Below are 15,739 nucleotides of genomic sequence, written 5' to 3' on the forward strand. Positions count from 1 at the left end.
TTACTATTCCCCCTGTAAACCCTGAGGTTACTATTCCACAGTGTAAACCCTGAGGTTACTATTCCACACTGTAAACCCTGAGGTTGCTATTCTACACTGTAAACCCTGAGGTTACTATTCCCCCCTGTAAACCCTGAGGTTACTATTCCACACTGTAAACCCTGAGGTTACTATTCTACACTGTAAACCCTGAGGTTACTATTCCACACTGTAAACCCTGAGGTTACTTAGAAGTTGACAAACTGCAGAATGAGAGAAAATAAAAAAAATTAAACAGTTTCCATTTTTACGTGAATAAATTACATGTTGGATAGAAAAAACAGGCCTGATTGAAACAGTATAATTGTCGGTAAACGAGTTGACAATGGTTTAATAATCCAACAGGGGCAGTCTAGACAGGTCAAGGCAGGCAGGGGTCAGTAAACCAGAAGTGGGGCAACGGTACCGGAAGGCAGGCAGGCTCAGTGTAAGCAAAGGTACAGGTCAGCAGGCTCAGGGTCAGGCAGAGTGGTCAGGCAGAGTGGTCAGGCAGAGTGGTCAGGCAGAGTGGTCAGGCAAGCGTCAAAACCAGGGGGGGCGAGAAAAAGAGAGACTGGGACAGCAGGAGCTGAGAACAAAAATGCTGGTTGACTTGACAAACAAGATGAACTGGCAACAGACCAACAGACAACACAGGTATACATACACAGGGGAAAATGAGGAAGATGGGCGACACCTGGAGGGGGTGGAGACAATCACAAAGACAGGTGAAACAGATCAGAGCATGCACACTGAATAGTTTATTCAGCTACAGATTAAATAATAAACTTCACAGGGTGGTGAAAGTGCACAGTGATGATGAGCTTGATGCTCATTTCCAATAAATATGGAGGTTCCTAATTTATGCTGGTGACATGATGATCAGTGCTTAGCATTCAATTGACAAATGAAAATGATCTTGCTCTTATCCATGTCATGAAGCTTAGGCCTCAACACTCCATGTGCTATATCTGCGAGCTTGTGACTACATGACTACATGCCAAGACCAGAGTGGGCACATTTGCTGTTTATTGCAGACTTTTTGTGCCAAAATCATCGACAGAGTTAAAAATGGGATGGAAACACATCGTATTTAAAAAATTGTATTCAATAAATTCTAAGTTATTAGACAAAGCGCTTTTTATTTGCAAGAAGCCAGTTTGATGGAAACAGACCACTGCTGGTTAAATTTGCATATTTTATGTGTGAGAATATTAGAATATTTACTTGAAAATCTTTCAACAAAATGACGGAAACCTGAGTATAGACATGAATTGCTTATTCAATTAACATAAAAATGGTTTTATATGAATATGTGTATAAACTTTCAATAATTATTTGTTATTTTAATTCATTTAAATGTCAAGTGTAAACCTGTACAGCCAAGGGGTTACATGTTTTTAATGGGTAGCAGTAGTGTTAATGAAATCATGATAAACTCTCTGCAGGCTGTCAGGTTGTCTGGTCACAGAGGAAGGATGTGCTTCTTTGGCCTCAGCTCTCAAACTCTTCACACCTGAGAGAGCTGGACCTGAGCTACAATTACTCAGGAGACTCAGGGGTGAAGCTGCTCTCTGCTGGAGTGGAGGATCCACAATGGAGACTGGAGAAACTCAAGGATGCAAGAAAGTGTGTTGTTGTTGTGTCCGTGATCCCTTTACCCCAGCCCCTGTCCTGCTTCCTTACAGAAGAACAGTACGTGTGTAATACATTAGGCTCCCTCACTCATAACAAAACATAATGCACTCTTGAAATAATGCATTAAGTGTTGCTATATTACCTTATGTAAGGTGTGTTAAGGGGACATGACTGTTAGTAAGCTCTTACAATCCACTGGGCACAATTTAATCTATGTTATTTCCACATCATTTCAGCATCACAAAATCTATGTAATGATATTAAATCAACGTGCAAAACTCATTGAATTTGAAAAGTCATCAAAGAAATGAAACTCCCCAACACCTGGTACACGGGCACAGATCACATGGATTACGGCAGCCCCCCTGCACCTCTCTGCTTCAGAGGGGTTGGGTTGAATGCGGAAGTCACATTTAGGTTGAATGCATTCAGTTGTGCAACTGACTAGATATCCCCTTTACCTAATTCATTTATAAATAGGCTTTCATTAGAAGTTGTGGATAATTGAAAAACATCTAAATATTCTAATATGTATGATTCTGTGTATCGGTGTCCTTCATCAGATTCCTGTGATCTCACACTGGACCCAAACACAGCACACAAATAACTCCCTCACTCTGAGAAGAACAGAAAGGTGAAAATGGCAATAAAGGTTCACAAGTATCCTGGTGAACTGCTAAGAGTGGTCTGTCATCAGGTGCTGTGTAGAGAGGTTCTGACTGGGCGATTCTACTGGGAGGTAGAGGGGAGTGGGTCACTGCCAAATATAGGAGTAACATGTAAATATGCATACTGTGCATAAAAGGACAATGGTGTTTGTTATGACGTAATGGGATAAAAATAACAATTCCTGGAATCTGTATTGTGCTGATGGCGGTGCCTACATGGTCAAGCACAATAATAAAAGCACTGATATACAGTGTATTCACCCCCTGTAACGCTCGTCGTTGGTAGAAAGAGAGGAGGACCAAGGTGCAGCATGGTAAGTATTCATATTCTCCTTTTAATGAAAACGAATACTTGCACAAAAACAACAAAACACGAGAACGAAACGAAAACAGTCCTGAACGGTGAAATACAAACATAGAACAGAAAATAAACACCCACGCAACACAGGTGGAAAAAGGCTACCTAAGTATGATTTTCAATCAGAGACAACTAACGACACCTGCCTCTGATTGAGAACCATACCAGGCCAAACGCAAAAACACAACATAGAACATAGACAACCCACCCAACTCACGCCCTGACCATACTAAAACAAAGACATAACAACAGAACTAAGGTCAGAATGTGACACCCCCTTGGAGTTTTTCCTATTTTGTTGCATCATAACTTAAAATAATAATTTAAATTGACTTTTTATTTGGATTTCATGTAATGGACATACACAAAATAGTCCAAGTTGGTGAAGTGGAATGAAAAAAATGACTTGTTTCAAAAAATTCAAACAAATAAAAAACAGAAAAGTGGTGTGTGTATATGTATTCAGCCCCTTTGCTATGAAGCCCCTAAATAAGATCTGGTGCAACCAATTACCTTCAGAAGTCACATAATTAGTTAAATAAAGTACACCTGTGTGCAATCTAAGTGTCACATGATCTGTCACATGATCTCAGTATATGTACACCTCTTCTGAAAGGCCCCAGAGTCTGCAACACCGCTAAGCAAGGGGCACCACCAAGCAAGCGGCACTATGAAGACCAAGGAGCTCTCCAAACAGGTCAGGGACAAAGTTGTGGAGAAGTACAGATCAGGGTTGGGTTATAAAAAAATATACAAAACTTTGTACATCCCACAGAGCAACATTAAATCCATTATTAAAAAATGGAAAGAATATGGCACCACAACAAACCTGCCAAGAGAGGGCCACCCACCAACACTCAGGGACTAGGCAAGGAGGGCATTAATCAGAGAGGCAACAAAGAGACCAAAGATAATCCTGAAGGAGCTGCAAAGCTCCACAGCGGAGAATGGAGTATCTGTCCATAGGACCCCAGGCCAACGTCATGACAACTTTAAGCCGTACACTCCACAGAGCTAAAATTGAGCTTTTTGGCTATCAAGGAAAACGCTATGTCTAGAGCAAACTCAACACCTTTCATCACCCCAAGAACATAATGTTTTTCATCGGCAGGGACTGGGAAACTGGTCAGAATTGAAGGAATGATGGATGGCACTAAATAAAGGGAAATTCTTGAGGGAAACCTGTTTCAGTCTTCCAGAGATTTGAGACTGGGACGGAGGTTCACCTTCCAGCAGGACAATGACCCTAAGCTTACCGCTAAAGCAACACTCGAGTGGTTTAAGGGGAAACATTTAAATGTTGTGGAATGGCCTAGTCAAATCCCAGACCTCAATTCAATTGAGAATCTGTGGTATGACTTAAAGATTGCTGTCAACAAGCGGAACCCATCCAACTTGAAGGAAATGGAGCAGTTTTGACTTGAAGAATGGGCAAAAATCCCAGTGACTAGATGTGCCAAGCTTATCGAGACATACCCCAAGAGACTTGCAGCTGTAATTGATGCAAAAGGTGGCTCTACAAAGTATTGACTTTGGGGGGGTGAATAGTTATGCACGCTCAAGTTTTCTGTTTTTTTTTGTCTTATTTCTTGTTTGTTTCACAATAAAAAATATTTAGCATCTTCAAAGTGGTAGGCATGTTGTGTAAATCAAATTATACAAACTCCCCAAAAATCTATTTTAATTCCAGGTTGTAAGGCAACAAAATAGGAAAAATGCCAAGGTGGGGGGTGAATACTTTCGCAAGACACTGTAGCTGTTCCCTCCTTCCACTTCCACAGAGTAGGGGTGTATTTGGACTGGACAGCTGGTACACTATCCTTCCACAGCATCTCCTCTGACAGACTGACCCACCTGTACACATTCCACTCAAACATTCACTGAGGGGGTTTGGCCTTGGGGTTGACTCCTCATTTTCCCTGTGCCGCATAAAATAGACCCCTGGGTCCTGGAGGGACACACACACAACACAGATAAATACAGATGCTCACATTTTAGTCATGAATATAACATATGTAAATAGACTGAAGTTGACAGACATTGTAAACTAGATTTACTTAATCAATAGAGTTTATCACACTGTGCTGAGAAACCAGGAATATGTTTTGTGAATAGTAATGTGTATATTATGTTTATCTGTCAGATTGTTGACACAATAATCCTGCTTCTTTATAAACTGTTGCAATAACAGTACTACGACTTGAATTTAAACCATGTCACATATTTACTAAATAAAGAGCAATAAAGGTGTTTTTAAAACAGATAAAAAAAACACAATTTTAGGCTACTCTAATTTCTAAGAAGAAAATGTAATGTTCATAATGAAGTGTAGTAATGAGAGGTTTATTTCACTGTTCCACCTTCCACTGACTCTCTCCTTCATTTCACAACTCAGGCTGACCCAGTGTCCACATTACTGTCAAAATAAATCAATGCTTCCCGCTCCCCTCCCTTGTTCCCATACACTGTCACGAGATATGTATTTTATAGTGGATTAGAATGTACGGTGCATTTGGAAAGTATTCAGACCCCTTGACTTTTTCCACATTTTGATACTGTCACGATCGTCGTAGTGGTGTGAATGCATACTTTTAATGAAAGAGGAAAAACACGAAGTACACCAAACAAACAAACAAACTTAACAAGACGATCGTGACCGCTATAGAAACTGAGTGCTAACATGCAACATCACATAGACAATAACCCACGAACCACAATACAAAACAGGCTACCTAAATATGGTTCCCAATCAGAGACAACGACAAACACCTGCCACTGATTGAGAACCATATCAGGCCAAAACACATAGAAACAGACTAACTACACATGCAACATAGAATGCCCACTCATATCACACCCTGACCAAACAAAACATAGAAACAAACAACGCAAATAATGGTCAGAGTGTGACAGATACGTTACAGCTTTATTCTAAAATGTATTAAATTGTTGTTTTTTCCTCATCAAATCACAATACCCCATAATGACAAAGCAAAAACTGTAAGGACAGACGCTGCGAGACAAAAAGCAAGTACAGGGAGTGAATATTTAATGAATACAGACAGGAAACAAACAGGAAACAAAACACGAATAGCGTCTGGACAAGGACATAACGACATTAATTCTGACCCGGGAAAGAAACTGAGGAAGTGACAAATATAGGGGAGGTAATTAATAACGTGATGGTGTACAGGTGATTCCAATGAAGCGCTGATGCGTGTAACAATAGTGACATAATGATACGTGGGCGTAATGATAAGCAGCCTGGCGACCTCGAGCGCCAGAGAAGGGACGCGGGAGCAGACATGACAAAAACAGGTTTTTAGACATGTTTGCATATTTATATATTTTTAAAAACAGAAATACATTTACATAAGTATTCAGACCATTTACTCAGTACTTTGTTGAAGCACCTTTGGCAGTGATTACAGCCTCGAGCTGTTACGCGGAGCAGGTGAACCCAAGAGCAGACTCAGACGAGGACGAGGTAACCAAGGTACAGTGCCTTGCGAAAGTATTCGGCCCCCTTGAACTTTGCGACCTTTTGCCACATTTCAGGCTTCAAACATAAAGATATAAAACTGTATTTTTTTTGTGAAGAATCAACAACAAGTGGGACACAATCATGAAGTAGAACGACATTTATTGGATATTTCAAACTTTTTTAACAAATCAAAAACTGAAAAATTGGGCGTGCAAAATTATTAAGCCCCCTTAAGTTAATACTTTGTAGCGCCACCTTTTGCTGCGATTACAGCTGTAAGTCGCTTGGGGTATGTCTCTATCAGTTTTGCACATCGAGAGACTGACATTTTTTCCCATTCCTCCTTGCAAAACAGCTCGAGCTCAGTGAGGTTGGATGGAGAGCATTTGTGAACAGCAGTTTTCAGTTCTTTCCACAGATTCTCGATTGGATTCAGGTCTGGACTTTGACTTGGCCATTCTAACACCTGGATATGTTTATTTTTGAACCATTCCATTGTAGATTTTGCTTTATGTTTTGGATCATTGTCTTGTTGGAAGACAAATCTCTGTCCCAGTCTCAGGTCTTTTGCAGACTCCATCAGGTTTTCTTCCAGAATGGTCCTGTATTTGGCTCCATCCATCTTCCCATCAATTTTAACCATCTTCCCTGTCCCTGCTGAAGAAAAGCAGGCCCAAACCATGATGCTGCCACCACCATGTTTGACAGTGGGGATGGTGTGTTCAGGGTGATGAGCTGTGTTGCTTTTACGCCAAACATAACGTTTTGCATTGTTGCCAAAAAGTTCAATTTTGGTTTCATCTGACCAGAGCACCTTCTTCCACATGTTTGGTGTGTCTCCCAGGTGGCTTGTGGCAAACTTTAAACTACACTTTTTATGGATATCTTTAAGAAATGGCTTTCTTCTTGCCACTCTTCCATAAAGGCCAGATTTGTGCAATATACGACTGATTGTTGTCCTATGGACAGAGTCTCCCACCTCAGCTGTAGATCTCTGCAGTTCATCCAGAGTGATCATGGGCCTCTTGGCTGCATCGCTGATCAGTCTTCTCCTTGTATGAGCTGAAAGTTTAGAGGGACGGCCAGGTCTTGGTAGATTTGCAGTGGTCTGATACTCCTTCCATTTCAATATTATCGCTTGCACAGTGCTCCTTGGGATGTTTAAAGCTTGGGAAATATTTTTGTATCCAAATCCGGCTTTAAACTTCTTCACAACAGTATCTTGGACCTGCCTGGTGTGTTCCTTGTTCTTCATGATGCTCTCTGCGCTTCTGACGGACCTCTGAGACTATCACAGTGCAGGTGCATTTATACGGAGACTTGATTACACACAGGTGGATTGTATTTATCATCATTAGTCATTTAGGTCAACATTGGATCATTCAGAGATCCTCACTGAACTTCTGGAGAGAGTTTGCTGCACTGAAAGTAAAGGGGCTGAATAATTTTGCACGCCCAATTTTTCAGTTTTTGATTTGTTAAAAAAGTTTGAAATATCCAATAAATGTCGTTCCACTTCATGATTGTGTCCCACTTGTTGTTGATTCTTCACAAAAAAATACAGTTTTATATCTTTATGTTTGAAGCCTGAAATGTGGCAAAAGGTCGCAAAGTTCAAGGGGGCCGAATACTTTCGCAAGGCACTGTATTTACTGAAAAACAGTGGGAAGATGGGGTGCAGCCCAGGGAAAGCGGATTGTAGGGAGCCAGGTGCTGAGGCTGAGGCTGGAGCGAGGGGAGTCGGGGCTGGGTAAGCAGATCCGGAGAGGAATCCAAGGAAGCAGTGGAGTGGGGGTTCCAGGACAGGGTAGCAGGACTGACGAGACGTGGGACTGGAGACAGGGCCCAGAGTCAGAGCGGACAGAACTGTAGCAGAGAGGAAAACAGCATCAGGCAAGGGAAAACAGGCACAATACGAAAACAGGATCTATGCAGGAACAAACTGCTAAAAACCACAGACTGTCTGAGCAGAGGTTACGATCTGGCAGCGTGGAAGTGGCAGGGCTGAGTATTTGTAGAGGTCTTGATTATGGAACAGGTTGCAGCTGTTGGGGATCTGCTCTGCCTCCAGCACACCTATCTCTGCCCACACAATCACACACACACATGCACACGCACACACACACACACACACACACACACACACACACACACACACACACACACACACACACACACACACACACACACACACACACACACACACACACACACACACAGAGGGAGAGAGCACTGGGGGAGTGGGGGCAGGTTAGAGAGACACAGGATGATCAGTAGAGGGCGTGGCAGGCGAAGATGTAACACAAGTCTTCTTGGGTATGATGCTACAAGCTTGGCACACCCGTATTTGGGGAGTTTTTCCCATTCTTCAATGCAGATCCTCTCAAGCTCTGTCAGGTTGGATGGGAAGTGTCCCTGCACAACTATTTTCAGGTCTCTTCAGAGATGTTCGATCGGGTTCCAGTCTGGGCTCTGGCTGGGCCACTCAAGGACATTCAGAGACTTGTCCCGAAGCCACTCCTGTGTTGTCTTGGCTGTGTGCTTAGGGTCATTATCCTGTTGGAAGGTGAACTATCGCCCAGTCTGAGGTCCTGAGCGCTCTGGAGCAGGTTTTCATCAAGGATCTCTCTGTACTTTGCTCTGTTCATCCCCCCCCCCCCCCCCCCCCGATCCTGACTAGTCTCCCAGTCCCTGCTGCTGAAAAGCATCCCCATTGCATGATGTTGCCACCACAGGGATGGTGCTAGGTATCTTCCAGTTGTGACGCTTGGCATTCAGGCCAAAGAGCTCAATATTGGTTTCATCAGACCAGAGAAACTTGTTTCTCATGGTCTGAGAGTCCTTTAGGTGCCTTTCGGCAAACTCCAAGCGGGCTGTTATGTGCCTTTTACTGAGGAGTGGCTTCCGTCTGGCCACTCTACCATAAAGGACTGATTGGTTGAGTGCTGCAGGTTGTCCTTCTGGAAGGTTCTCCCATCTCTACAGAGGAACTCTGGAGCTCTGTCAGCGTGACCATCGGGTTCTTAGTCACCTCCCTGACCAAGGCCCTTCTCCCCTGATTGCTCAATTTTGCCGGGCGGCCAGATCTAGGAAGACTCTTGGTGGTTCCAAACTGGGCACCACTGTGTTATTGGGAACCTTCAATGCTGCAGACATTTTTGGTACTGTCGTGGATATTCTACACAGGGACATTCGAAGTCAATATAAAACAAGTCTGATTTATTATCAGCGCGCTGGAGAGGTTCCAACCAACTCAATGCACCAAGTACACATGTCGATCAGGAGCTCTCTCTTTTGGGGCAGTCCTCTTATCCCTTATATACTCGTTAAAGACACTTTGCATAGGCATAGTTCATAGGGTTGGTTTCTGCATGTGTCTGGCTCCGTCTCCTATCTTAACTTGTAGAACATATTCTGGGCGTTCTGCCAGATCGTCCTAAGGAGGGGGTCATGTCGCACCCCCTCATATCTTTACCAAGCACAGGCAGGAACCAAGGATTATTTATGACACTAAGACAAGATGAACATTTTCAAGGCTGTCTCTTCACATTATAAAAATGTCCATCACAGTACCCTTCCCCAGATCGGTGCCTCGACACAATCCTGTCTTGGAGCTCTATGAACAATTCCTTTGACCTCATGGCTTGGTTTTTGCTCTGACATGTACTGTCAAATGTGGGACCTTACATAGATAGGTGTGTTTCTTTCCAAATCATGTCCAATCAATTGAATTTACCACAGGTGGACTCCAATCAAGTTGTAGAAACAAGGATGATCAATGGAAGCAGGATGCACCTGAACTCCATTTCGAGTCTCATATTAAAGGGTCTGAATACTTATGTACATATTGTATTTCTGTTTTATTTTTTTAATACATTCGCAAACATTTCTAAAAACCTGTTTTTGAATTTTCATTATGGGGTATTGTGTGTAGATTGATGAGGAACAAAAATGTATCTAATCCATTTTAGAATAAGGTTGTAACATAACAAAATGTGGAAAAAGGGAAGACTTTCCCGAATGCACTGAATATGATGTGAAAACTGTTTTTCAAATGGGACTCTCACCTATTTGTTAAGACAAAGCTAACATCCATGGAAAAGACTATACGTTCGATTTCCCTCATTCGTGTGGCACGCAGTGTTGGCAAGTTTCTCCGAAAAGTTTTTATTTTTATAAAATGATATGCCAAAAGTAAAATATTATTTCCTGTGAACTTGGTGCCGCTACGTCACTTGGACCTTTGACTGTAGTTACAGTGTTTATTACAGAATGACAACTCAGTGAAGATAAGATTATTCAACCTTCAATATCACTATGAAGACACAGACACACAACCACCAGTCCTCCTAGTAGCCAGCCACATAACTTTGTGACATTCATAACGTTTTTCAAACTTGATAATTAAAATAAAGAGAAATACAGTTTCATGGAATATTTAAAATGTTTAGTTATTTTACACTGATTAGTAGCCTACCCTATTTTACTATTTAGCCAGAGGGACACCTTGTCGCATGTTGGTTGGAATGTCGTTTTTTCTTCATTTAATTTAAATAAAACATGTACTATTTAAATAGCTAGACTACTGTAGACAGAGGACCAATGTTCCAGCAAAAACAAATCAGCACTGAGCAAATCTGCTGAGCACAAACAAACTGTGCAACTTCCGGCACACGTTTATTGTGAACACTGAGGCTGTGCTCACTTTAAGTAAGTAGGCTACTGTGGCATAATGTAGGCCTACCAGAGTGGCCTTCCGTCAAAAACAATGGAGAAAAATGCGTCCTATAATATTTTAACATGCAAATAGCTGTTATATCATGAACCCTACAGCAGCAGCCAATGTGTGGAGTTCAATGTAAGACTTTTGAAAAAAACATTTAGGGCTTAACATTAACCTGTTTATCACAAGTGGTCCTGCCATTAGTACAGAGAATCAGACAAATTAAGCTACTCTCTGCCTATTGGCTACTTAGCTTATTCAAGACCGTCTCAAAATACAACACTGCACCTTTAAGAAATAAAAAAACTATTTACCTGACACACTGTTCAAAGATGGCTATAATGAAAAAATATATGCAGTAGCTATATAAAAGAAAAACATATATATATGGAAACACCCTCCCCATTGTTGACTAGAAATTATCTATAACTGGGATTATAGCTCACTAACTAGCAAAGAAAATGAACAAATGTTCACAGGTGGCACATGTAGCTCTCACTTTGATCTCAGAACAAACACATCTACTCGCAAATGGGCATAATGTAGCCTATACAGTGCCTTGCGAAAGTATTCGGCCCCCTTGAACTTTGCGACCTTTTGCCACATTTCAGGCTCCAAACATAAAGATATAAAACTGTATTTTTTTGTGAAGAATCAACAACAAGTGGGACACAATCATGAAGTGGAACAACATTTATTGGATATTTCAAACTTTTTTAACAAATCAAAAACTGAAAAATTGGGCGTGCAAAATTATTCAGCCCCTTTACTTTCAGTGCAGCAAACTCTCTCCAGAAGTTCAGTGAGGATCTCTGAATGATCCAATGTTGACCTAAATGACTAATGATGATAAATACAATCCACCTGTGTGTAATCAAGTCTCCGTATAAATGCACCTGCACTGTGATAGTCTCAGAGGTCCGTTAAAAGCGCAGAGAGCATCATGAAGAACAAGGAACACACCAGGCAGGTCGGAGATACTGTTGTGAAGAAGTTTAAAGCCGGATTTGGATACAAAAAGATTTCCCAAGCTTTAAACATCCCGAGGAGCACTGTGCAAGCGATAATATTGAAATGGAAGGAGTATCAGACCACTGCAAATCTACCAAGACCTGGCCGTCCCTCTAAACTTTCAGCTCATACAAGGAGAAGACTGATCAGAGATGCAGCCAAGAGGCCCATGATCACTCTGGATGAACTGCAGAGATCTACAGCTGAGGTGGGAGACTCTGTCCATAGGACAACAATCAGTCGTATAATGCACAAATCTGGCCTTTATGGAAGAGTGGCAAGAAGAAAGCCATTTCTTAAAGATATCCATAAAAAGTGTCGTTTAAAGTTTGCCACAAGCCACCTGGGAGACACACCAAACATGTGGAAGAAGGTGCTCTGGTCAGATGAAACCAAAATTGAACTTTTTGGCAACAATGCAAAACGTTATGTTTGGCGTAAAAGCAACACAGCTGAACACACCATCCCCACTGTCAAACATGGTGGTGGCAGCATCATGGTTTGGGCCTGCTTTTCTTCAGCAGGGACAGGGAAGATGGTTAAAATTGATGGGAAGATGGATGGAGCCAAATACAGGACCATTCTGGAAGAAAACCTGATGGAGTCTGCAAAAGACCTGAGACTGGGACGGAGATTTGTCTTCCAACAAGACAATGATAAAGCAAAATCTACAATGGAATGGTTCAAAAATAAACATATCCAGGTGTTAGAATGGCCAAGTCAAAGTCCAGACCTGAATCCAATCGAGAATCTGTGGAAAGAACTGAAAACTGCTGTTCACAAATGCTCTCCATCCAACCTCACTGAGCTCGAGCTGTTTTGCAAGGAGGAATGGGAAAAAATGTCAGTCTCTCGATGTGCAAAACTGATAGAGACATACCCCAAGCGACTTACAGCTGTAATCGCAGCAAAAGGTGGCGCTACAAAGTATTAACTTAAAGGGGCTGAATAATTTTGCACGCCCAATTTTTCAGTTTTTTACTTGTTAAAAAAGTTTGAAATATCCAATAAATGTCGTTCCACTTCATGATTGTGTCCCACTTGTTGTTGATTCTTCACAAAAAAATACAGTTTTATATCTTTATGTTTGAAGCCTGAAATGTGGCAAGAGGTCGCAAAGTTCAAGGGGGCCGAATACTTTCGCAAGGCACTGTACACAGTCCAGTTCAGAGTGAATTGCACAGATCCATATATGGCGACGTCTGTTTGCTTATAGGCCTACTGCAGCTCTGATTGGTTATGGTGCACTGGTCTGTGTAGAGTATGGGCCTGAGTGTGCCTCTCAATGCAATAGAATCCTACTACAATGCGCTCTGCCCACAAGAAAATATCTTGCAGTTAGTTTTGCATACTAAGTCTTGCATAGTTCATTTGTTTCGGTATGTTATGTTGAAAGTGGCTAACATTGCGTTGATTCGATCACAATTCCCACAGTAGAGTGAAACATTAACAGTTTTAACTAAAGGGGAAAACTCAAGAAAGGTGAGTGAAGTTCAATGTCATGCTTCTCTGCTTGTTCGGTGGGAACAGCATGCACGTGGGAAACTGCATGCACGTGGGAACTGCATGCACGTGGGAACTGTATGCACGTGGGAACTGCATTCACATGCGCAGCTTAGAGGGAAAATTGCAGAGGACATTATTTTAGGAGTTTGCTATAAGGCTATCTTGTTTGTTAAGTCTGACTCAGTGATAGCTGGTCAGAGCTAGAGTTCAAAGTTCACTTATTGAGCTTTCTTCGAGAACATCAGCGGGATCATTTACGCAATTGTGTGTGTGTGTGTTTGTGCAGGTCTGGGTGGATCTCCAGTTGGCTTCCATCCTGGTGTCCCACCTCCCTCTCTCAGCTGAAGGACGCAGAAGATAAAATGCTCAAATGTAACAGTGTGTGTGTGTTTCCCCTCCTAACTATCATACTTACACATCTCATCTCCTCTCTTTTCACGCTCTCCCTCCCTGTTCCCTCCATCTTTCTCCTCCATCCCTGTCTCTTCTCTCACCTGTGAAGGCCCCATTCTCCAGGCAGCATGTCCAGATATCAAACGTCAACCATCTCTGGACCTTAGCCTTCAACTCTCACATCAAGATACATCTCTTTCTCCCACCCCAGCCCCAGCCTCAGACTCAGTCCCCCCCCCCTTAGCCTCAGCCCCAGCCTCAGTCCCCCCCCCCTAGCCTCAGCACCAGCCCCATTCCTCTCTCCCACCCCAGCCCCAGCCTCAGACTCAGTCCCCCCCCCCCCCCCTTAGCCTCAGCACCAGCCCCATTCCTCTCTCCCACACCTGCCTCAGCCCCATACCTCTTATCCCCAGCCCTCTCTCCAGCCCCAGCTCCGTCCTCCCCTGGTGCTGCTCCATGGATTTGGGGGTGTTGCGGGTCTGTGGGCCCAGAACCTGGACTCTCTGTGTGGCAGTGGAGCCATGAATGCCCTGAATCTGCTGTGGTTTGGACAGAGCAGCCGGACCCTGTTCAGCGTGGACCCCCAAGGGGCAGAGGAGCAGGGGCCCTGGAGGAGTGGAGGGACAGGTGGGCCTGGAGGAGATAGTCCTGCTGGGACACAACCTGGGAGGATACCTGGCTGCTGCTTACACACTTACACACTCACACATGTGAGAGAGAGGAGAGCGAGGAGAGGTAGTGTGTGTGTGTGTTCATATACGTGTTCACACTGTGTGTGTTTATAGGGTAAAGCACTTGATCCTGGTGGAGCCTTGGGGGTGCCCGGCCCGTCCAGAGAGTCTAGATCAGGAGAAGTCTATCCCAGTGTGGATCAGAGCCATGGGGGCTGTCATGAGTCCCTTCAACCCCTTGGCTGGACTTAGACTGGCCGGACCACTGGGTTCGATATACACACACACCGCAAGCACGTGTACTACACACACATCGCATACACTACATGTGTTACGGATACAGGTATCCTGTGTCTGTGTGTATCCTGTGTGTTTCTTTTCTCTCCTTCTCCCCTCACAGGTGAAAATCATCACTCCCCAATCAGTCAACAATCAACCCATCAATCAGAAGACACACCTCCTCCTGTTTCCTACCCTATCACAGTTCCTTCCCCATGGTTTAAAAACCCCATCATTTGTTTGTTCAGGAGCTCAATCTTTGTAATGCCATGTTGGTAGATCTCTGTTCTATATAGATTTCAAGCTCAATCTTTGTAATGCCATGTTGGTAGATCTCTGTTCTATATAGATTTCAAGCTCAATCTTTGTAATGCCATGTTGGTAGATAGCTGTTCTTTGTAGATTTCAGGAGAGCTCAATCTTTGTAATGACATGTTGGTAGATCTCTGCTCTTGATAGATTTCAGTAGCACAATCTCTTTGTAAATGCCATGCATGTAGATCTCGCTCTTTGTGTAATAATTAACCTCTTCTTTTGTTTGAGCACCTCCAAATCACTTTGTCATCTCCTGTGAGTATTGTTTTTTATGGTGGTTGCTGGTGGGAAAAGGGGAAACCAAGACAAGTCGCCCATGGGCATACACTACCCGTAGGTAAACTTTGTTAACACACACTAGTTAGAACTGGGCGGACCACCCACTGTATTTTGGTTAGTTAGTTAGCTGTTGTTGAAATAGGCTAGTCTAGCTTAGGGGTGTTTTGAATACTTATTGTTTCTTTCCTTGGGTCCAGCTCAACCCCTTTTTCCTGCTCCCCCCATTACCGTGTGTTTACAATAAACCCTGAGTTTGACGGTATTATTTCAGTTGTCCTGGTTATTTCGTTCACTTTTACTTTGTCACTATTATAATTTACATGAGTTATGTTACGGGTCTCACTACCATCCCCCCCTAGACTGTCGGGCCAAAAGAGATTCGTAACATAAGTGGGG

The 15,739-nt window shown here is 42.9% G+C and overlaps 1 pseudogene; it reads left to right on the plus strand.

Moving 5' to 3' along the window:
* Positions 1–643: 643 nt before the first annotated feature.
* LOC139372359 (1-acylglycerol-3-phosphate O-acyltransferase ABHD5-like) overlaps positions 644–15,739 on the plus strand; it is a 29,879-nt pseudogene continuing 14,783 nt past the window's right edge.

This window comes from Oncorhynchus clarkii, chromosome 18 (genome assembly GCF_045791955.1).
Source record: "Oncorhynchus clarkii lewisi isolate Uvic-CL-2024 chromosome 18, UVic_Ocla_1.0, whole genome shotgun sequence".
Taxonomy (NCBI): Eukaryota; Metazoa; Chordata; class Actinopteri; order Salmoniformes; family Salmonidae; genus Oncorhynchus; species Oncorhynchus clarkii.